At 48.9% G+C, this 21,758-nt stretch overlaps 7 non-coding genes and 1 pseudogene across 7 annotated transcripts; 5 read left to right on the top strand and 3 right to left on the bottom strand.

Annotated features, from left to right (window-relative positions):
* Window positions 1–3,607: 3,607 nt before the first annotated feature.
* On the top strand, window positions 3,608–3,689 carry trnas-uga (transfer RNA serine (anticodon UGA)). Its single transcript has one exon. It is a non-coding gene; the product is annotated as a tRNA-Ser (tRNA).
* Window positions 3,690–4,646: 957 nt separating this feature from the next.
* On the top strand, window positions 4,647–4,717 carry trnag-gcc (transfer RNA glycine (anticodon GCC)). Its single transcript has one exon. It is a non-coding gene; the product is annotated as a tRNA-Gly (tRNA).
* Window positions 4,718–7,650: 2,933 nt separating this feature from the next.
* LOC148631351 (5S ribosomal RNA) lies at window positions 7,651–7,769 on the top strand. Its single transcript, XR_015934783.1, has one exon. It is a non-coding gene; the product is annotated as a 5S ribosomal RNA (ribosomal RNA).
* Window positions 7,770–8,406: 637 nt separating this feature from the next.
* Window positions 8,407–8,570, bottom strand: LOC148631350 (U1 spliceosomal RNA). The gene has a single exon (XR_015934797.1). It is a non-coding gene; the product is annotated as a U1 spliceosomal RNA (small nuclear RNA).
* A 1,807-nt stretch (window positions 8,571–10,377) lies between these two features.
* On the top strand, window positions 10,378–10,496 carry LOC148631349 (5S ribosomal RNA). The gene has a single exon (XR_015934787.1). It is a non-coding gene; the product is annotated as a 5S ribosomal RNA (ribosomal RNA).
* Window positions 10,497–14,964: 4,468 nt separating this feature from the next.
* LOC148631348 (U4 spliceosomal RNA) lies at window positions 14,965–15,044 on the bottom strand (annotated as a pseudogene).
* Window positions 15,045–15,274: 230 nt separating this feature from the next.
* On the bottom strand, window positions 15,275–15,391 carry LOC148631347 (U5 spliceosomal RNA). The gene has a single exon (XR_015934800.1). It is a non-coding gene; the product is annotated as a U5 spliceosomal RNA (small nuclear RNA).
* Window positions 15,392–16,689: 1,298 nt separating this feature from the next.
* Window positions 16,690–16,763, top strand: trnar-ccu (transfer RNA arginine (anticodon CCU)). Its single transcript has one exon. It is a non-coding gene; the product is annotated as a tRNA-Arg (tRNA).
* The last annotated feature ends 4,995 nt before the right edge of the window (window positions 16,764–21,758 follow it).

Below are 21,758 nucleotides of genomic sequence, written 5' to 3'. Positions count from 1 at the left end.
GACTGTAAAGGATACTGCCAAGAAACATAAGGATGCTGGTTGGAATCCAGCTCCAAAGAAGCCCCTTTGGGTGTTATGTCATCAAAAAGTAAGAACAGCGAATCTCCCTTTGATCAAAAGTGCAACAGAGCTGTTTTCCGTGGAGGAGGTTTCAGACCCGTAGACCTGTTTTATTTGTAGGCCAGGGCGCATTCCCAAACGCGAATCTCCTGTTTTAGAAGTGCTTTGGGCGGTGTAGCGGCGATGCTTATTAATAAGAAAGAATTAAGTGTTTCTGAGCTTTCCCAAATTAGACCTTATCTCTCTGTTCATCTCTGTGGTGCAGCCACAGAGAAACTATTCATGCAGGCTGATTTAAGGTTTCCCTTGATAAGGGACAGCTCCCAAAGGGGGATGCACTTAGCTAAGCCTGGCTATCATGATCAATGGTCATCCATTGGTGCCTATCTGTCTAGGGAGTGCCAGATGGACATCTGGACTGCATTCCTAAGTGTCAGGAGTAAGTGACTCATATCTCACCTTGATCAACCAATCAGGGACTGGTAGGGCCGAGTAACCCACGTGGGACTCTGATGCCCATGGAACTTTCAGCCAATCAACGAGCTGAAGTTCCTCCAGGTAAAAACAGGCAACACAGAGAGCCTGAGAGATTCAGTGGGAATTCAGTAGAGAATTCTGTGGAGTTTTCTAAAGGGAATTCAAAGGAGAATTCCAGGGCAGGACAGCCCAGGAGCAGAAGGCTCTCAAGGGCAGGACATTCTCACAGCGCGCCTCCTGACCATCCTGAGACTCAGCCCGGACAACCACGGAACGGCCAGTGTGTCCGAGTGCCAGAACTTTCCTTTGTTCTAAGGGTCTAGAGCGGAGGTTGCCAGAGAATAACCAGAGGATCCACCCGAGGTTAGCACCAGCAGCAGGCCTCGTGAACAGGTCGGAACTGTGGACAGTTGAATCACTATTCAGAACTAGCTCTTCATCAGGAACGAACCGGTCTTCTTCTTGACTTGCTGGGACCCACAGTCATCTTTTCTCCTGTGCACAAACTTTGCTAGTTAAAGCCAACACTAACTAGCCGGTCAGTGAGCATCAGCAGCGCACCGTCGCAACCCGCACAGCACAGCCTGGCACCTAGACAGAGAGCGTGGATTGGACAACAACAAGCCTGCAACTGTTTCTTTGTGCCCGCAGGAGATCTGAATCCCCAGAGATTGGATGAGTATTCAACTTCACTGCATTACTGCTCGAGAATTCAATTGTTATCCCAACCAGTTGATATCAATTTAATTCCTAAGAGTTATGTACTTGTTTTCAGTATCTAATGTAGAAGTTATAACCAGGTTCATTTATGAAATGGTCTAAATGAATGATATACTGAACGTATGTCCTCTTGATATGTGTAACACTTTGTAACTGACTGAATATATACCTTTTGTATTCTGATAACCCTCTCGATAAGATCTGTTCGTTTTACATGCATATTCTATGTATTGTAACGCCCTCGCCTGGTGGTGAGGAGGAAGCGCCCCCAGGCACTCGTAGTACCGCTGGGCATGCTGGGAGTGGTAGCCGGAGTGCGGCCTAAGCGAGAGAAGCTCGCCCCACACCCAAAGTCTGTCAAGGCCCTGTGCATCCTGTGGGAGGCCTTGGAGGTAAAGGACGGGGTGCTGTGCCGGGGGTGGCGGGTACCCTCCAGTGGCGAGGTACGGTGGCAGCTGATGTTGCCTTGGTCGCTCCGCGGGGCGGTGCTCCGAGCAGTGCATGGCCAGCCGGGCGTGGGGCACTTCGGCGGTAAAAATACCTTGCAGCGCCTCCGAGGCCATTTTTATTGGGGTCTTTGCCACCGGGACGTGGAGCGGTACTGCCGAACGTGTGCAGTGTGCGTGGCGCAGAAGGGTCCCCCCGAGCGGTCTCGGGCCCCCCTCCAACAACACCAGGCGGGGGCTCCTATGGAGCGGGTGTGGGTGGACGTTTTGGGCCCGTTTCCGCGCACCGAGGCCGGGAACCTCTACGTCTTGGTGGCCATGGATTATTTTATGAAGTGGCTGGAGGCCTTCGCCCTACCGGACTAGAGTGCCCCCATGGTGGCCGATGCACTGCTGGAGGGGATGTTTGCCAGGCTGGGGGTGCCGGAGGAGTTACATAGTGACCAGGGGCGTAACGTCGAGTCCCAGGTCTTCGCCAGAGTGTGCCAGCGCCTGGGGATCACAAAACGCAGACCACACCGCTGCATCCCCAGAGCAACGGGTTGGTGGAGCGGTTTAATCGTACCCTCACCACCCAGCTGGCCACCCTGGTGTCCCGGCACCAACGGGACTGGGACCGCCACCTCCCCCTTGCGCTCTGGGCGTATCGGACCGCGGTCCAGGAATCCACCGGGTGCACCCCGGCCTCGCTCATGCTGGGCCGGGAAATGTGAACCCCGGTGGACCTGGTCTCCGGCCCGCTGCCCGGAGACGGGTCGGCACCGCTGGCTGGACCGGACTACGAGTGGGACCTGCGGCAGCAGATGCAGCAGGTGCACAGCTTTGCACGGACCCACTTGACACAGGCGGGGGTCCGGTAGAAGCGGCACTACGACCTGCACTGCAGGGGGCCTGCCTTCCAGCCCGGGGACTCTGTTTGGGTGTACAACCCGTGCCGCCGCAAATGCCTCAGCCCTAAGCTGGCGCCGTCATGGGAGGGGCCCGCTGAGGTACTCTGGGTGGTGGGCGAGGTCTGCTACCATGTCCGGTTGCAAACACGGGGGAGAGTGGTGGTCCTGCACCGAGACCGCCTGGCCCCCTACCGACCCGGGAGGAGGAGCCGTGTGGGGAGGCTCTAGAGGACCAGCCGGGGCTGGAGCCGGCCGATAGTGGGGCATCCGTGGGTCGCCAGCCGTCACCGTGGCGCAGCGGCTGCTCACGCAGGGTTCCACAGCAGTTAGCCGAGTACGAGTACAGCCTGAGGGGGGCTTTCGACGTCGGCGAGACGCCAGACGCTTCAGGTTTTTAAGGAGTAAGAGTGCAGGGGGTCTAAACCTGCAATCCAGTGTGTTGAAGTATTTCACAACACTACCCCTAGCACATCTGGAAATAAATCCTCATAATGATTATTGCCCTGGGCATGTACCAAAAAATCACTGAGCATATATATATATATCACTGTGTTGAAGCTAGAGACACAGAATAAGTGCAAACACATCCTAAATACAGTGTTCCTGCACCTTTGACCTCATCCAGAATGTATCATTTTTTGAAAGGGATTGCTGTCAGAATGCACAACTGAATCCCAAACAGAATCTCTAGTCAAATATGATCATTTGTGAAACAGGCAGATGAGTCTCTCAGGTGCCCATTGCTCATTTTCAGACACAATTATGCAATACTTTCACATGCAATACACATGAACATGCAATACTTTTCAGCTGCATTTTGACATCCGGACGGGGAGACTTTATCATTTGAACGTGAAGCCAGCCTTAAACCCTCTGAGGCGTGTCTGTCTGCCGGCACGTATTTTGTCAAAGGTATTTATTTTTTTTAACGGAGAGCGACTTTGAAAAGGTTTCCGCAGCCACGTCGCACGCCGTGTTAGATTAAAGGAGGAATGCGGCGATGGCAAACTCGCTGTAGTCGTGGCCGAGTGGTTAAGGCGATGGACTTGAAATCCATTGGGGACTCCCCGCGCAGGTTCGAATCCTGCCGACTACGGCATCTGCCGCACGTCTCCTTGTGCCTGCGCGGCAAAGGCGAAGTGCTGCTTCTCCTTTCCTGGTACTATAACAACGCTGAATTGCTTGGCCCCGCTGCCATGGAAATGAGTTCTTCAGATAACCACACATCTTGCGTTCGCACCTCTGGTGTTCTACTTATGCCTTTGAAAACCTAAAGAATAAAACTGAAAGAACCGACACAATATGTAGGTGCTCGTAAAGCACGCATTAAAGAACTGTTAACAGCAAGGGTTTCAGTGGGTTAACTGAGGAGAAGGCGTGATCGCTAATTGTTGACTTTTTATTTGGTGTTAGAAACACTCTTACTGTGCATGACGTGCAACAAATGTAGCCACAGAAATTGCATCACGCTTTCATGTATGCTATTGCAGACACCAACGTTGCCTAGATATAAAACCGAAATAGCCGTGGGTTTGCTTGCTGGTCTGAAGGATCTCTCTTCGAATCTCTATCATTTGTCAATTGAAGTAAAAGGTGCTGCAATCTGATACGTTCAGAATCAAACCCGCAGCTGTTGTTCGACTTTTTTTCTTGACTAATTACAACTGAGTGTCGCATGAGCAGTTACGTAAACTTGTCTGATATATTTGAACACAAATGCCGTTCTTCAATTAAAACTAACAGTACATTGTCAGGGACATTCAGTTCTATACAAACAAGAGACAGACGAGAATATTTAGTATATAATAGACAGAAAGAGGTTCGAATCCTGCCGACTACGTTGTCCACCTCCTGTCGTTGTGTTTCGGCGCAAGCAAAGAAGCGCGCCTGTTTGGTGTTCCTGGTGGTTTTAAAACGCCCAATCGCTTGTACCCGCTGCCTTGGAAATAAGTTCTTCAGCGTCCACGAATGGCATTTTGCAGCTGGAAGCAGATGTCGACGCGTTTTGCACAGAGCACCAAAAAAGCGTCTTTTTTGAAGGCCCAGGCACTGAGCATTGGTGGTTCAGTGGTAGAATTCTCGCCTGCCACGCGGGAGGCTCGGGTTCGATTCCCGGCCAATGCAGCGGCTTTTGCAGCGAGCGGCTCCATCACTTGCATCCCCTTGCAACTCGCAACTGAAAACCCACTGAAGCTAAGCAGGTGTGAGCCAGGTCAGTACCCGGATAAGGGTGAGCTACAGGGAAAAACAAAGCTTCCAGCTGGAAGCGGTGTTAATGGTGCCGGCGGGGGGGCATTCACCCTGAGGTCTGTGCGGGTCCCAATGCCCCAGCATAGTGACAGAGAAATAAACATGTTTGGGCAACTTTGGTCACCCCCAATTAACTTCTGGGGCAGGAAAAGCACACTTTTCAAAACTTGTTTTTCAGCTCGAAATAAACGTGTTTTTTCAAACCTTGGAATCCCAATGTAACTGCCTGGCTCATTAGAGCCCACTGAGTCAGCCCTTAACCCCACTATGCAGAAGTTGTCAAAACGGGTTTTTCAGCAGAAATAAACACGTTTGGGCAACTTTGGTCACCCCCATTTAATTTCTGGGGCAGGAAAAGCACAATTTTCAAAACGTGTTTTTCAGCTCGCTGTGACCTCTGTTTTACATTTCATCCTAAAGACAGCGCCCTTTTGCAACACAGCGTCTCTGTCACTATCATAAGTGACTGCCATCATAAGAATATGAGTCCAATATTTTAGAATATAGTCAGAATGACTTCTAACCTTACCTGTGGTGTCTTTAATCCCTATTGCTCAATGCATGGTGTACGTACTGCATAGATGTGTCTTGAGAATGAGGAATGGGCCCCTGAGACGGTCATTTACCTGTTTCACAAATGATCGTATTTTACTAGAGATTCTGTTTGGGATTCAGATGTGCATTCGGACAGCAATCCCTTTCAAGAAATGATACGTTCTGGATGAGGTCAAAGGTGCTGGAACACTGTATTTAGGATGTGTTTGCAGTGATTGTGTGTCTCCTGCTTCAACGCAGTGATATATAGATGTGCTCCTGTAATTTATTGGTACAAGCCCAGGGCAGTAAGCAGTCTGAGGATTTATTTCCAGACGGCATAGAGCAGTGAAGCAGTGAAGTAGTGCAACACACTGGATCATTATATTATTAGAATCTATTCTACTTAAATTATTACATTATACACAATTTGAGTTCATTTTAAAAAGTAAAAGGTAATGAAAGGAATGCATTTTCATAAGAAAGATAATACCGATATGCATGTGATAATCTTCCTTATATCATGTAGTGCGTCATTTGGACACTTTATGGGCTTGAAATACAAAGAAAATCATGTTCTATGGTACAAGATAAATACAAAACGTAAGCTTTTATTTTAATTAGATTTGTTTATAAAGCATAAGCAATCATTTATTACATTAATATATGTGAAAATGACATTTTAGCATCATAATATTACATAAAGGTCTCTAGCTTCAACACAGTGATATATATATATGCTCAGTGATTTATTGGTACATGCCCAGGTCAATAATCAGAATGAGGATTTATTTCCAGACGGGCTACAGGTAGTGTTGTGAAATACTTCAACACACTGGATAAAAACCAAAGAAATGAAGATATGTAGCAATCACATTGTAACAGGGGTGACAGTGACAGTGACTTAATGCTTATACTAGTGGACTTTTGGTACCTTTAGGGTACGGAGCGAGCCGCAGGGAAGGCTCGCTCCGTGCGCACACGTCCTTTCGATGCCAGTCCAACAAGTGCTCCGCATTAGCTGCGTCGGGGCTCCGGCGTGTCGCACCTCACCTCACCTCGCACTGCCCCCTCCTTGAATGTCTGCCGCTGGGCATGCCCTGCTCTCCTCCGCCTTATCTTATCGCGTGTGAGCACCGACAATGGCCACAATGCCGGGGAATGGCACCTGTAAAGTGTTAATTGGGGCACAGGAACAGCCCGTCTCGTCTTGGGGGGGGCGGCTTCAGAGACAATACAGCAAACACAGCGGGGCGGGGGAAGAAGACGACACCACACATGCGGGTACATTCAGCTCCGGCGGGAACGAGACATTTGTCGGTCTTTTCAAGTGCCGAGAGCCGAGCAATCCTTCACTTGTATCGTTTCTCCCCGGTGACTAGATCTGGCCCTGCGACTCTCGACTGGGCTCACCCCCGGGGCAGCCCAGCAGGTGTGAGCCTGGCCGGCACCCGGATGGGAGATTCCACCCCGGGAAAAGCTCCGGTTGCTGCTGCTCCTGCAAGAGGTGTGACTGGGACCAGTAGGGAGCGTTCACCCTGCGGGCTGTGTGGCTCTCTTACGCCCCAGCCTCCTGATGGCGACACTCTGCTGCACAAACAGGCGCCGTCCTTCGGGGGAGGCGTCAAACCGAGGTCCCGACCCTCCTTGGGCATTAGGAAACCCCAGGGCGTCTCTCAAAAAGAGACGCCGGGGGTGTCCCTCTGGTGTTAGTGCTCCCCTTTACCCATCAGTCGGGGTCTCCTCCTAATCCCCGTCTCACCTGTAACAATCAATGACGAGGCCCCCCTGTCCGTGAGATTTAGTACTCGCGCAAGAGACCGGGGGAAGAGCGCGAACGCGGTCCCCCGCCCCTCACAAAGTGCGCGCTCCGGGTTCCCTCTCGGGGCCCTGCAACACAGCGGAAGGGCAGCGAGAAGGAGCCTCTTGCTCTGACGCCGCAAGGCCACAAGAGGGCGGAGGCGCCGCGCGCCCGGCCGACGTGTTGGACCGGTGCGCTTTACGTGCTGAAATAAACACGCGAAAGCCCCGAAATGTTTCCAGAGTGCTGTGCACTGGAGGTTTTTGTCTGGTGAAGACTTGCCTGGTGCTCCTCCAGTGCGGGACGAGCCAACACAAGGGAGCGCATTCGCCAACATCCAGGCACGCAATGCGATTTGGAAAGCAGCTCCTTTCCAAAGAGTTGCACACGAACGATCCTTCAGTCCCGCTCGGGGGGCACGGAGCCCCCGCCACACACAGCTTCAAGTAGCGAGTCAGGCGCCGGGGCTTTCGCTTACGGCCACACCACCCTGAACAAGCCTGATCTCGTCTGATCTCGGAAGCTAAGCAGGGTCGGGCCTGGTTAGTACTTGGATGGGAGTCCGCCTGGGAATACCAGGTGCTGTAAGCTTTTGCTCTCCCGGCCAGCAGGGGTCGCCGTTGGTGCCGTAGGCTTTGGGAGGAAAACCTGCAGGATGGAAAGGTGATCTATAGCCTCATCTCTAGAGATGTTTTGTTGCTGTGGCATGTGTGTGACCCATATTCAAAAAAAAAAAACCCGTCTGTAAAACGAATATCGAAGCTGCCTCTAAATCTGCAAATGAAGATGAGTCGATAAACCACTCGTTTTTCGTATAACTAGACATATATTCATTTGTTACCGATTTCATTCATTGAGCACGGATACAATAGAGGTACAGCCATTCACTGTTTGACATGTCTGCACTGGTACAGAACCGAGCAATCAGAAAACGGGTGAAACTGTCTTTAGACTCAGCATACAGTACCGAGGCCCCCCATGACCAAATAAAGGCTAACCTCGATAATCAGCCTAAAGAACGCAGACTACAGCAAAACGACTGACTTTGAAAAGAGAATGAACGTCCGGAAGGAGTAGTGGAACTAGCTTGAGATGCTTCTCCGGACCCCTAACTAAAAGCCAGCGAGAACCAGCAGCGGCGTCCACTCCTGTCGAACCGGGATCCTTCCGCAGCCACGCAGCTCGTGGTGTCCTAACCCTCCCGTATCTGATTTTGGACCAAGCACATCAGGGGAGAGCGCGAACGCAGTCCCCCACTACCAGAAATTATGCAGTCGAGATTCCCACATTTGGGGAATTCGCAGGGGTCAGCACAGCCGGAGTGCAATGGCCGAGCCTCGCCCTGGGTGAACCTCCTTCTTGATCAAGGTATCTCCCCTGCCAGGTAAGTATGAGTTAAACAGGCCCCTGCAAGCGGCCCGCACCCACAGCACAAATCGCACAGCCTAGGCCACCTCCTCGCCCCGCACGCCACCGCCTCCTGCTGGGCCCACTCTTTCACACACTCACACGCCACACTAACACTCAAAAGTGTGGGCAAAACGAGAAAACGAGCGCGCCGTTTCCTACACATCTGCAGTCGCCGTTGCGCATTCGCAGCATGTCCCGGGATGCAATTCGGCCTCATTTGCATAACTCCAGACCGGCAGATCGCCACGCAAGCTCGCGACGTGCGCCTGCCACACACCGAACAAACCTTTTCAACAATTTCCAAAAAACGGGCCTGCTCGCCTGCCCACAAGGCTCCGTCTCTTACCTGCTCTCCAGAGCCTGCTGCCTTCTGTGCTTTTCTCTCGGCACCGCTGCAGTGCACACAACTCCTGCAGCGGGAGGGGGGGAGAAAGATCCCGCGCTCCGCAGCAGGGAAGGCTCGCTCCGTGCGCACACGTCCTTTCGATGCCAGTCCAAGAAGTGCTCCGCATTAGCTGCGTCGGGGCTCCGGCGTGTCGCACCTCACCTCACCTCGCCCTACCCCCTCCTTGAATGTCTGCCGCTGGGCATGCCCCGCTCTCCTCCGCCTTATCTTATCGCGTGTGAGCACCGACAATGGCCACAATGCCGGGGAATGGCACCTGTAAAGTGTTAATTGGGGCACAGGAACAGCCCGTCTCGTCTCGGGGGGGCCGGCTTCAGAGACAATACAGCAAACACAGCGGGGCGGGGGAAGAAGACGACACCACACATGCGGGTACATTCAGCTCCGGCGGGAACGAGACATTTGTCGGTCTTTTCAAGTGCCGAGAGCCGAGCAATCCTTCACTTGTATCGTTTCTCCCCGGTGACTAGATCTGGCCCTGCGACTCTCGACTGGGCTCACCCCCGGGGCAGCCCAGCAGGTGTGAGCCTGGCCGGCACCCGGATGGGAGATTCCACCCCGGAAAAGCTCCGGTTGCTGCTGCTCCTGCAAGAGGTGTGACTGGGACCAGTAGGGAGCGCTCACCCTGCGGGCTGTGTGGCTCTCTTACGCCCCAGCCTCCTGATGGCGACACTCTGCTGCACAAACAGGCGCCGTCCTTCGGGGGAGGCGTCAAACCGAGGTCCCGACCCTCCTTGGCCATTAGGAAACCCCAGGGCGTCTCTCAAAAAGAGACGCCGGGGGTGTCCCTCTGGTGTTAGTGCTCCCCTTTACCCATCAGTCGGGGTCTCCTCCTAATCCCCGTCTCACCTGTAACAATCAATGACGAGGCCCCCCTGTCCGTGAGATTTAGTACTCGCGCAAGAGACCGGGGGCAGAGCGCGAACGCGGTCCCCCGCCCCCCACAAAGTGCACGCTCCGGGTTCCCTCTCGGGGCCCTGCAACACAGCGGAAGGGCAGCGAGAAGGAGCCTCTTGCTCTGACGCCGCAAGGCCACAAGAGGGCGGAGGCGCCGCGCGCCCGGCCAACGTGTTGGACCGGTGCGCTTTACGTGCTGAAATAAACACGCGAAAGCCCCGAAATGTTTCCAGAGTGCTGTGCACTGGAGGTTTTTGTCTGGTGAAGACTTGCCTGGTGCTCCTCCGTGCAGATTGTTTGTCCTCCTCCAGTGCGGGACGAGCCAACACAAGGGAGCGCATTCGCCAACATCCAGGCACGCAATGCGATTTGGAAAGCAGCTCCTTTCCAAAGAGTTGCACACGAACGATCCTTCAGTCCCGCTCGGGGGGCACGGAACCCCCGCCACACACAGCTTCAAGTAGCGAGTCAGGCGCCAGGGCTTTCGCTTACGGCCACACCACCCTGAACACGCCCGATCTCGTCTGATCTCGGAAGCTAAGCAGCGTCGGGCCTGGTTAGTACTTGGATGGGAGACTGCCTGGGAATACCAGGTGCTGTAGGCTTTTGCTCTCCCGGCCAGCAGGGGTCGCCGTTGGTGCCGTAGGCTTTGGGAGGAAAACCTGCAGGATGGAAAGGTGATCTATAGCCTCATCTCTAGAGATGTTTTGTTGCTGTGGCATGTGTGTGACCCATATTAAAAAAAAAAACCCGTTTGTAAAACGAATATCGCATGAATAGTTTCTCTGTTGCTGCACCACAAAGATGAACAGAGAGATGAGGCCTAATTTGGGAAAGCTCAGAAACACTTAATTCTTTCTTATAAATAAGCCTCGCCGCTACACCGCCCAAAGCACTTCTAAAACAGGAGATTCGCGTTTGGGAATGCGCCCTGTCCTACAAATAAAACAGGTCTACGGGTCTGAAACCTGCTCCATGGAAAACAGCTCTGTTGCACTTTTGATCAAAGGGAGATTCGCTGTTCTTACTTTTTGATGACATAACACCCAAAGGGGCTTCTTTGGAGCTGGATTCCAACCAGCATCCTTAAGTTTCTTGGCGGTATCCTTTACAGTGCTCTGTTCGGTCGACAAGGGACAGAAGGGGGCAGCTTTCCTAACACACACAGTGCAATGTACTGTAGTGTTCCCGTTCATTGAATTCGCAGTTCTGCATCAGACCTCTAACTCGTTTCCTTAGCTTGGATTTAAGCCATGAAGCAGGCTTCTAGTGTATAAACGTCTAGAGGAATCACAAACTAATTGAGAGGCCATCATCCCAGGGGGAACTGACAAAGTCTATCCCTAAACACCTAGCGCAGTCTCTCGAGAGACTGTCAAAAATCGCTTTCTCCGTTTGCGTTGCAAGTAAGTGAAAACACAGTCTCAAACCAGAGCCACTTGGGAGCAGCGGCACGTAAATACTGTTACTGTCACTGCTCGATACTGACATTAGCCTACTATACCATGTTCAGCCACCGCTAGGAAATGTACGGCTCTAGTACCGGAGCAAACAACAGGAGGGCCAAAGGCGCACAGGCACACGTGTCAGACATGGAGAGCGACAAGGATGGGATTCAACCCCATGTGTGTGGAGCACAACGGATTAGCAGTCCATCGCCTTAACCACTCGGCCAACTCGTCAACGAAACTGGGCTGTCCTGACATGGGTTGGCGCACTCCAGTTGATCTTTTTCTTTTTTTTCCCTCATACTCGAGGGTCATTTTCCTGTTCCACATGCGATTTCAACATTTTCCTTGGGAGATGTCAAGCCAGCAAGCCACTGCTGTGGTTCAGTGGCCAGTGTGGAGTTCAGTGGCCCTGTTGTACACAGAAAGCACATTGAGCTCCTTGGACATGAAAAGTTCCAGATAAAAGCCATTTGTCATCCTTTCTCTTGGTGTCGATGTTGCTATTGTATGTAAAGGTGGCAACTTGCTCAGCGAGCAGGCGGAGCACACACCGAATGCAGATGTGTCTGAGTGGTGTGTCCAAGTGGCTGCAAAAGGACAGCACTCCTGGGGTGCCGTGGCTTAGTTGGTTAAAGCGCCTGTCTAGTAAACAGAAAATCCTGGGTCCGAATCCCAGCGGTGCCTTTTTTTGTTCTGTGTTCTCGAACAGAACTGGTCATTATGGACAACCGCATACGTCTAGACTTAATTAAATGCAAGTATTCATTTCCTGTCTTGAACGACTTGTTTTTCTTAAAATGGATGCAACTTGCAAAACATGAAATACAAACCTCGCTAATCAGCGCTCACGGCTGGCAAAAAAAAAAGAAGTCAGCAATGTTTTTTTCTTTAACCTTAAGCCTGCTAATGGAGAAGAAACTAGTCGCCACATCACATACATCCGTTTTAACGATAAGAAGGTAACAACTATCCTCACTCCAGAGTAAATCTCACGTTGAGGGCATATTTTTTTCCACTTTACCATGAGTCGGGCTCAGCTGCAGAGAGGCGAGAGCAGAGCAATGAGGTCAGGGGGACAGGGGAGTCACACGCTGGCGGTTTGAACACGCGGAAGATCACTGAGGGATCCACAGTATGTGGACCCTCCATGCGCCATCATTCCACACTCCAGACTCTGAATCCTGCCATCCGAGTTAAGATCTCGGCGGAACCGGAGGCGCAGTTCTTTCTTAAAACGTAATCTGGTGAGCATTTCTAGAATCGTACTTGTATAGATGCAGCCTTTAATGTGTTGCTAGGTTAAAATTTATGACTTCTTGAACTTCAGTAGGCAACTGCCCTCTTGATTTCGGATTTAATTTCTTTATTACAGGGGCGCTTTTATGATGACAGAGTCATGTTCAGGTACTTTGCTTGATGGAGGAAGCTCATTTCGGACTCTGTGATCTGCTCACCTGGAAAGGTCTGCTGTACTACTACAAGAGAGAAGTAGAGTCTGGAGGAAGGGACAATTTTATGATGCTTTGGAAGGTAATGTTTTTTTTTTCTTTGAAATCGAAATGAATCAGAATATCAGTGCAAAAGACAAACTCTTGGTTTGGTTTAAAGAGATATGGTTTTAAAACAGACAAAATGTAGAAAACAGGTGTTTCTCACTTTTGGAAAAGAATGGACCGGGGGTAATATTTTACTAGTTGCAGTGCTAAGCTCACTGGGTTACAGTCCTGCAGTGTCACACCAGGGCCAGTGGTGCAATGGATAACTTGTCTGACTATGGATTAGGAGTTTGGAGGTTTGACTCCTGCCTGGCGCTGGTTGTTTTTAAACACATCAGCCTACTCCCTAAGTAGCCTGTGCTACTTACTGCATTGTAATCGTACCCAGTAAGAGATTTCCTTCATGTAAATGAACTGCACCTGACAGCTTTAGAAAAACACCTGGGCTCAGTACGGTGCTGAGAGCTCAAGTTGTGTATAATGTAATAATTTAAGTAGAATAGATTCTAATAATATAATGATCCAGTGTGCTGCACTACTTCACTGTTTCACTGCTCTATGCCTTCTGGAAATAAATCCTCAGACTACTTACTGCCCTGGGCATGTACCAATAAATTACAGGAGCACATCTATATATCACTGCGTTGAAGCAGGAGACACAATCACTGCAAACACATCCTAAATACAGTGTTCCAGCACCTTTGACCTCATCCAGAACGTATCATTTCTTGAAAGGAATTGCTGTCCGAATGCACATCTGAATCCCAAACAGAATCTCTAGTAAAATCCGATCATTTGTGAAACAGGTAAATGTCTTAGGGGCCCATTCCTCATTCTCAAGACACATGTATGCAGTACGTACACCATGCATTGAGCAATAGGGATTAAAGACACCACAGGTAAGGTTAGAAGACATTCTGACTATATTCTAAAATATTGGACTCATATTCTTATGATGGCAGACATGATGCTGTGTTTAAAACCGGGGTTAATGGACATTATATGACTGTCAATTCTGTTTTGTTTTGGAGACTCTTGGCTGCCTATGTGGTACAGTGCAGCGTGAAGAAAACATTTTCCAAAACTGTGTCAGCTCAAAAGTTGTAAGAAAACCTTTCCAGCTGCTTTAACTCTCTTCATTTTTGTCATTTAATTGTCTGTCGGCACTATGTAGCAGCATTGCATGACAACCCATCTCACCACGGAAAGGAACCTAACAGCTTTTGTAAGAGAGGAGAAAAGGACCTGGCCCGTACAGGACTCGAACCCACAACCTTGGTGTTATTAGTTCTAACCAACTGAGCTAACCAGCCTCACGACAGCAATCCTCTCTGTGCTGCAAAAAATCGAACTCAGGGAATTTCTTTTGCCCTCCTTTGAATTGAAAGCCGTGTAATTCAGTGTACGGGCTTTCTCGTGCAGTTTTATAGTTCTTGTAACCCAAATCCTACACTGGCGTGAAGTGACCCCCCATTTCACAGCATTTTTCAGCTGATTTAAAATGTACCTAAAGGAGAAGCATTATTGAAGACCATCAATTACCAAGAGCTTTTGTCAAAGGTTTTGGTGGTCATTTTGAATGACCACAGAGCGCTGTGACCTCGGTTTTACATCTCATCCAAGAGACAGCGCCCTTTTACAACACAGCGTCTCCGTCACTATGCTGGGGGATTGGGACCCGCACAGACCTCAGGGTGAGCGCCCCCCCACCGGCACCATTAACACCGTTTCCAGCTGGAAACTTTGTTTTTCCCTGTAGCTCACCCTCATCCGGGTACTGACCTGGCTAACACCTGTTTTGCTTCAGTGGGTTTTCAGTTGCGAGTTGCAAGGGGATGCAAGTGATGGAGCCACTCGCTGCAAAAGCCACTGCTTTGGCTGGGAATCGAACCAGAGCTTCCCGCATGGGAAGCGAGAATTCTACCACTGAACCAACAATGCTCACTGCCCAGTCCTTCAAAAAAGACGTTTTTTTGGTGCTCTGTTAAAAAAGCGTCGACATTACCTCTTTCAAAAGGCTTCACTTTCCTAGTCACATTCCAAGGCTCATTGAACCCGGGCTGTTTCCTCCAGCGGTATAGTATTGCAGTTAGACAGCACGATGCCTGCAAGACTATGTCACGCTCTGACGAGAAAAGTTTTCAACTAGCAATAATCGTGCCTCGGCTAAACCTCACAGGCTACGATACTGCCACTGCACAAAGCTGACGGTTGCCAGGCAACCGCGGGGATCCTATGGAAATCGTTATCAATCGTCTCATGGCATGTCGTTGCTGTAACGCTTCATATTTGCGGCCGGACACTTCCCGCCTCCCAGAGGAAAGAGCGCCAATCAGACAGGCGGAGACCGAGGACTCGCAGAGCAGACGGCCACAGTCGCCGTAATAAGAGCGATTGTGAGCGGTTTTGTTTTCTCTCTTTGACCAGCCCAGCTGCGCCCCACCCGAAGGCAGGGAAGCACAAAAATTGTATGGAACTCATTCATGCTCCTTTACTTGGAAATCTTTAGTAAAAGGCAAAAGATTTGTACGAGATGAAGAGAAACCAGAGTGCGTGGCTGGACAGCTGCAGGAGCCCAGGCCGCCTTCAAGGCCTCTGCCCTGCCGGTCGTGGTTGGCAATGCACCTGGCCTTACAAACGAGCCAGTGGGGCCCGTTCAGCTCCGGGCTCATCGCCTGCGGCTCTCGGCTTACCTGGCAGGGGAGATACCTTGATCAGCCTGTAGTTGGAGTAGTTGGATTGTTTTCTTGTTTTGTTTTGCGCGCTTACGAACGCCATGGAAAACGAAACAAAACTAAAGCCCTCAGCTCCTGCACTTGATTATAATCCCGTTACGTGTCGAAGCAGGAATTTACGTCATCCTACCACTGCAACACGGGGAATAGAGGGAAATGAGCACAAGCTACGAATTGTCTCTAATCAGTCCCTACAGTTGTAAGACGCCTGGAAGCGTGCACCCCCATCATTAATCTTTGCGCATCTGTGCAAGGTAAACTCTGGAGCAGTCTCTGAAACGGCTCAAAGGAAACACGTGATTGATTCCATGTGCATCTGGGGTTCATTTCTTATTTACATTTAATTCAAGGGAAAGGCTTGGGTCAGTTTCAGACGGCCTCCAACAGCGAGATTCAAGCGCCCCACCTTCAGCCCAATCTGCGCCGCCAGAACGCCAACGGCTCCTCTGGTCTCCGGGGTGCGGTTGTGACCCCGTAACCTAAAGTGTTGGTGGCAGACAAATGGAGACTAACAGGTGATGTCCTAGGACATGACTACATTGTGACACTCGGTGGGGATGGTGACCATTGCTTGGAAAAGAGTGCGAGGCCCCTTTAGAAAAACATTTTGTCAACAGGCATTCTGCCTCAGCCTAAACACCTATAGCTTGCAAAGCGCATGCTATTAGACAGGCACCTCTGCAAGACCTTAAGAGTCTCTTAAACTAGTGATAGTAAGGTGTTCCCAATGGGCGATGTTTGGCTTTCAAATCATCTCTCTGTGGAAGCGCCGAGATGCAGCTGTTTAAGGCTTAGAAGCAGCTGACTGTTTCACTACCTAGCTGATTACTGTCAGTCAGGGAGCTCAGAGGTGAAAAGCCTGTCTGAGAGACAATTCGCCGTCAATCAGTTCAATATGTTCCGTACCAGCTCGGCGCACCTGAGATCATCTTGGTAGCCGTGTAGCTCAGATGAGTGAGAGCGTGTGTGTGTGTACCACCGTGATTGGATGCCGGTCCTTCTCAGGTCACAGTAAACCTTCTGCTGCCTAACTTTCCTAATTTTGGGGATCCCTTTGAAAAAGCAAAGGAAAAAAAAAACTGGCTCTTCATCAGCGTGATCGACCCAACCCAGTGTGCCCCAGTGGCCTAATGGATAAGGCACTGGCCTCCTAAGCCAGGGATTGTGGGTTCGAGTCCCATCTGGGTGCTCCTGTCCCTTTCTGAGTGTACAAATGTCCTTGTGATTTGTGAAGCTGCAACCCCACCTTACTCAGTGAGCGTCTCTGCTTTTCTCTCACATACAGTTGGGAGAAAAACTTTTGTAAACAGCCCTTTGGAATGATGTGGATTTCTGCATGAATGGCTCCTAACATGTGATCTTATCTTTATCTAAGTCATAATAATTAATAAAGAGAGTCTGATTTAACAAACAACACACGCCCAACATTTGACATTGCTGTTTCTTTATTGACCAAATGGTTTAAACAATCAAGGTCATTGATGGAAAAAGTACGTGAACCCTTATATTAAGGAGCTAGTGGAACCTCCTTTATGACAAAAACCTCAACCCCCACTTTCTGTAGCGGCTGGTCAGACCTGAGCAGCGGTTAGGAGGTATTTTGGCCTATTCCTCTATGAAAAACTGTTTCAGTTCATGTATATTTTTGGGATGTCTTGCACTGAACGGCCTGCTTCAGATCACGCCACAGCACTTCAATGGGATTGGGGTCAGGACTCTTACTTGGCCATCCCAAAATACGGAATTTCTTCTGTTTCAGCCACTCTGTTGTTGATGTACTCCTTTGTTTTTGTCATGCTGCATGACCCAGTGTCTTTAGAGTTTTAGATCACAGGCAGACACCCTGACATTCTGCTGTAGAATTTCCTGATACATCTTGGAATTCATCGGTCCCTCGATGATTGCAAGCCGTACAGCCTCCGCTATGCTTCCCAGGTGGGATGAGGTTTTGGAGTTGGTATGCAGTGTTTTGTTATCTCCAAACATAACGCTGTGCACATTTACCAACAAGTTCAACTTTTGTCACATCTGTCCACAGAACATTGTTCCAGGAGTTGCTGTGGAACATCCATGTGGTCTTTAACAAACTTGAGAGGGGCAGTGGTGGTTTTTTTGGGGGGGAGAGCAGTGGTTTCCTCCATGGTGACCTCGCATGATCACCACTCCTGTTCAGATTTCTTCTTATGGTGGACTCATGAACACAGACGTAAGACAAAGTCAACCACCTGTTCGCTAGATCCCATCCCCACTCAGCTAGTCAAAGATTCCCTCGAAGGACTGGCAGGACCTATAATTAGTATGATGAATGCATCGCTTGCGTCAGGCGTTGTACCTGATCAATTTAAGGTAGCGGTTGTTAGACCGCTCCTTAAGAAGTCAAATTTGGATCCACAAGTTCTTAACAACTACAGGCCTGTCTCAAAGGTCCCATTTCAATCTAAAAGTCTTGGGAGAATAGTTGTTGCCCAACGTCAATCGTATCTGGATTCAAATAATATGCTTGAGAAATTTCATTCTGGTTTCTGAAACTGCATTAACAAGAGTCGTAAATGATATTCTCTTAGCTACTGATGCGGGGAATGCAACAGTGCTTGTGCTTCTAGATCTTAGAGCTGCCTTTGACACGGTTGACCTCTCTGTTTTGTTACACAGGCTTGAGTTTGAGGTTGGCTTATCTGGAACCGTCCTTCAGTGGTTTACTTCACATTTTACTCATCGTTTTCATTATGTTCAAATATCTAATAATTGTACTGCTTCATCAATGTCACCAGTTCTATTTGGGGTACCAGAAGATCAGTGCTGGGACCAATATTGCTCTCTCTCTCTACATGCTGCTGCTAGGTAGGATAATATGAAAAAATAATATGAACTTTCATTCATATGCTGATGACACTGAAATAAACATTTTGTTTACACCAAACAACAACTCTTCTATTATCAGTTTAGTTAAATGCATTAAGGAAGGAAATACTTGGATGTGTGAAAACTTTTTGTTACTCAACTCTGAGAAAAATGAGGATCTGTTGATCGGAGGCAACAATACTGATAAGACTACTATAACTTCAGCACTTAACTCAGAGGATTTAAACATTTGCCTCAAAGAGACAGCACGTAACCTAGGCGGCATATTAGACACAAGGCTCTTAACAACTTGCATTGTTAAGTGCCTTGGGACAACCTTGTTGTGAAAGGCGCTATATAGAAATACATTGATTTGAATTGAATTGACAATGTAAAATGTTGTGTGTGTTGTTTGTTAAACAAGACTGTCTTTATTTATCAAAAAATAAAAGGAATTTGCTAGGAATGCAAACGTTAGGTTGCGCTTCTTCATGCTGCATCGTCGGCATGAGTGGAGCTTTTTAAACATCTGTACTTACTGTGCCCCATAAGAAATCGTTTGTCCCCGTTCAAAAGAGATTGTGCGATGTCCTGCAGTGTTCGCAAAGCAAACCTTTGACAGTTTGAAAAGAGGAATTTATTCTGCTTCCTGTGTGTGCAGTAGTTACAAAGTTGAACGTCTTTACACGATTTGCTGCAGTTTTCAGTGGGCGGGCTTTGTCAGATGGCTTGGAAAAACGCACTGTGTTTCGGCTTGGGAAACATCATGAGAAGTGTCCTGCATGTTTTCTGTGTATAGCTGTCTTTTAACGCATACAGAATTCATTCGAAATCATTGATTTCTCCAATTAACAAGGGTCCCTTAAAGGATGAGTCAAAGTAACGTCTAATCGGATTAGTTTCCTTAGAGCTGGTTCAGAGTTTCCTCAAGAGTTTACCTTACACAGATGCGCAAAGAAGAATGTTGGGGGTGCACGCTTCAAGGTGCCTTACAGCTGTAGGGAGTGATTCGAGATGATTAGTGGCGTGTGCTCGTTCCCATATACCGTACGCCCCGGGGTGCAGTGCTAGGATGACGTACAATACCGCTTGGGCACATAACGGCGTTATATGCAAGTGCGGGACGTGAGGGTTTTCGTTTGTTCATTTTGTTTTGCTCTGCTTTGCTTTGTTTCATGGTCAAGAGGCGTAAGGTAAGTCGTAATCCAGGGAGAACACTGGTGGCAAACAGTCCAAGGTGAGAGGCGAGGTCCAAAGTCAAAAAGGCAGAAGGGGAGTCCAATATCCAGAATAAACGAGGTAATGGAAAAAACGCCAGGTAGAGCTCTCAAGGAGTAGACTCAATACCAGCGGGAAGCAGGTAAAGATGGTAAAAATAGCACTGCGTACCGCACGGTGGAGTGTGTGCAGGTGGGTTAACTCGTGCGGCGGCGTTTGTTAATAATCACCCGCTGCTGGTGCTGTTTAGATTGTTTAAGAGTTGGTCTTAACTGCCTGGCGGTCATGACAAGCTCCTCTTTAAGCTGTGGTTTAGTTTTGCATTCATGTGTTTCTAGAGCAGTTATTTATGGGGGTGGGTGGGTCTTTCACAGAGGCTCAGGACAAATCCCCTGCATGAAAGTCTACTGTGTGCGTTCAAACAGTCACAGGTCAAGAGCCAGGCAGGAGGACAATGGACAGAAGAAGCAACGAACTAAAAATAAAAGAACGAATATGAAAAAGCCACCATCTTTTTCTTTTTGACATTTTCCGACTTTCATGCAAGCCAGGACAAAGTTGCTCGTAGCTACTTGTGGATTCAAATACTCTATCGAGTGCTTTGATGAGTTTTTGCAATTTGATTGTCGTCCTGTCAGCCTGTTTCTGTTTTTCTTTTCAATCTAGTGATGGAAAGTAAGAGGGAAATGATGGAGCAATCAATAACTGCTCCGGAAAAATGGCAGAAAGAAATGGCCCGTCACTAAGGACATTTGTGAAGCAGAGGAGTGACATCACCACAAAGGCGACACATTCTGCTGATGGTTTTGGTGAATAATGATTGAGGCGCGTTAAGAGAAAGGTAGCTGTGTCAGCATGCGTAGGCTGCAAAGGATAAAGCAAAGGTTTACTCCATGCTGAAAAGAGAAGAAAAGAAGCACAACGTTTCGGCTGTGGAGTCTTCTGTGCCATCTTCTTTAGCGATGGTGATGATGTTTACATTGGAAAAACTGAGACACGCATACTGGAGGGGCTTGAACCACCAACTTTTCAGCACCACAGAGTCTGACTGTCTTTTGTGCGCCCTACATTTGCAGGTTTATGGTCAAAGAAAACAATCACTTGCGCTTCTTGCAGCCGGCAATCTTTTTCCACTGACAACCAAGAAATGGATTTCATCTTTCACAAGCTGTATGGATTTCTTCAAAAACAAGTTATTCCAGAAAGGAAATGAATTCTTGCATTAAACTGAACCAAGCTGTACATGTTTGTCTGAAATGAGACATTCGGCACAACAAGACACGGAGAGAGGCACCGCTGGTATTCAGACCCAGGATCGCCTGCTTACTAGGCAGGCACTTTAAGCCACTAGGGAACAGCGCCAGCGGAGCACCGCGCTTTTACAGACACTTGGATTTGGGTTTTTTTCATTTATGTTTGTGGACCTTCACCATTTGAGGAAGTGAGTTAGATAATAAAGTTACAGGTATGGTGAGCAATGACTAACAAAGGCACGTACTGCGTATTCCTTACAGAAGAGTAAGCAATTTGTTCTAAAAAACACCGGCTAAAGTCCAACATCGTTAGCAATCTTATTACTTAAATAGAATAAACATCAATAAACTGTAAGGTGCTGGTACATGCGAGTAGATTTGATCTTCTATTAAACAAAAATGCAATTACAGCTCTAAAAAGGTCAACCTAGACTTCTGTAACAGATCTGTTCAGGTCATCGCTGTTCCTCTGACCTTGTGAGTCTTTGGAATTTTAAAAGTGTATTTTGCTTGCCTTTCATGTGGTCTGTGTACAAGTCACTGTGGCGTATGCGGTCCTACACAGCCTTGCTATAGACGTGACGAGCCTCCGCTATGTTGCAATGGAGAACAGGTTCAGTACGGAGCTGCCGAGAAAATTCAGCTGGAAAGCTTGTTGCAGAAAAGCATCGTTATCTGCGTCCAGCTGCAAAGCGTCACTCGTGGGTGCTGAAGAATCGATTTCACAGGCTGCGGGTATAGGCGATTTAGAGTGTTAAAGGTCCCAGCGAAAACAAAACAGCGCTGGTCCTTTTTCACAACCGACACGATATGTAGGTGCTCGTAAAGCACGCAGTAAAGAACTGTTAACAGCAAGGGTTTCAGTGGGTTAAC

The sequence above is a fragment of the Lepisosteus platostomus genome, unplaced genomic scaffold (genome assembly GCF_059453375.1).
Source record: "Lepisosteus platostomus isolate fLepPlt1 unplaced genomic scaffold, fLepPlt1.hap1 Scaffold_78_H1, whole genome shotgun sequence".
In the NCBI taxonomy this organism is placed as follows: domain Eukaryota; kingdom Metazoa; phylum Chordata; class Actinopteri; order Semionotiformes; family Lepisosteidae; genus Lepisosteus; species Lepisosteus platostomus.
The sequence above is the reverse complement of the archived record's forward strand: the minus strand, read 5'-3'. Positions and strand labels throughout refer to the sequence as shown.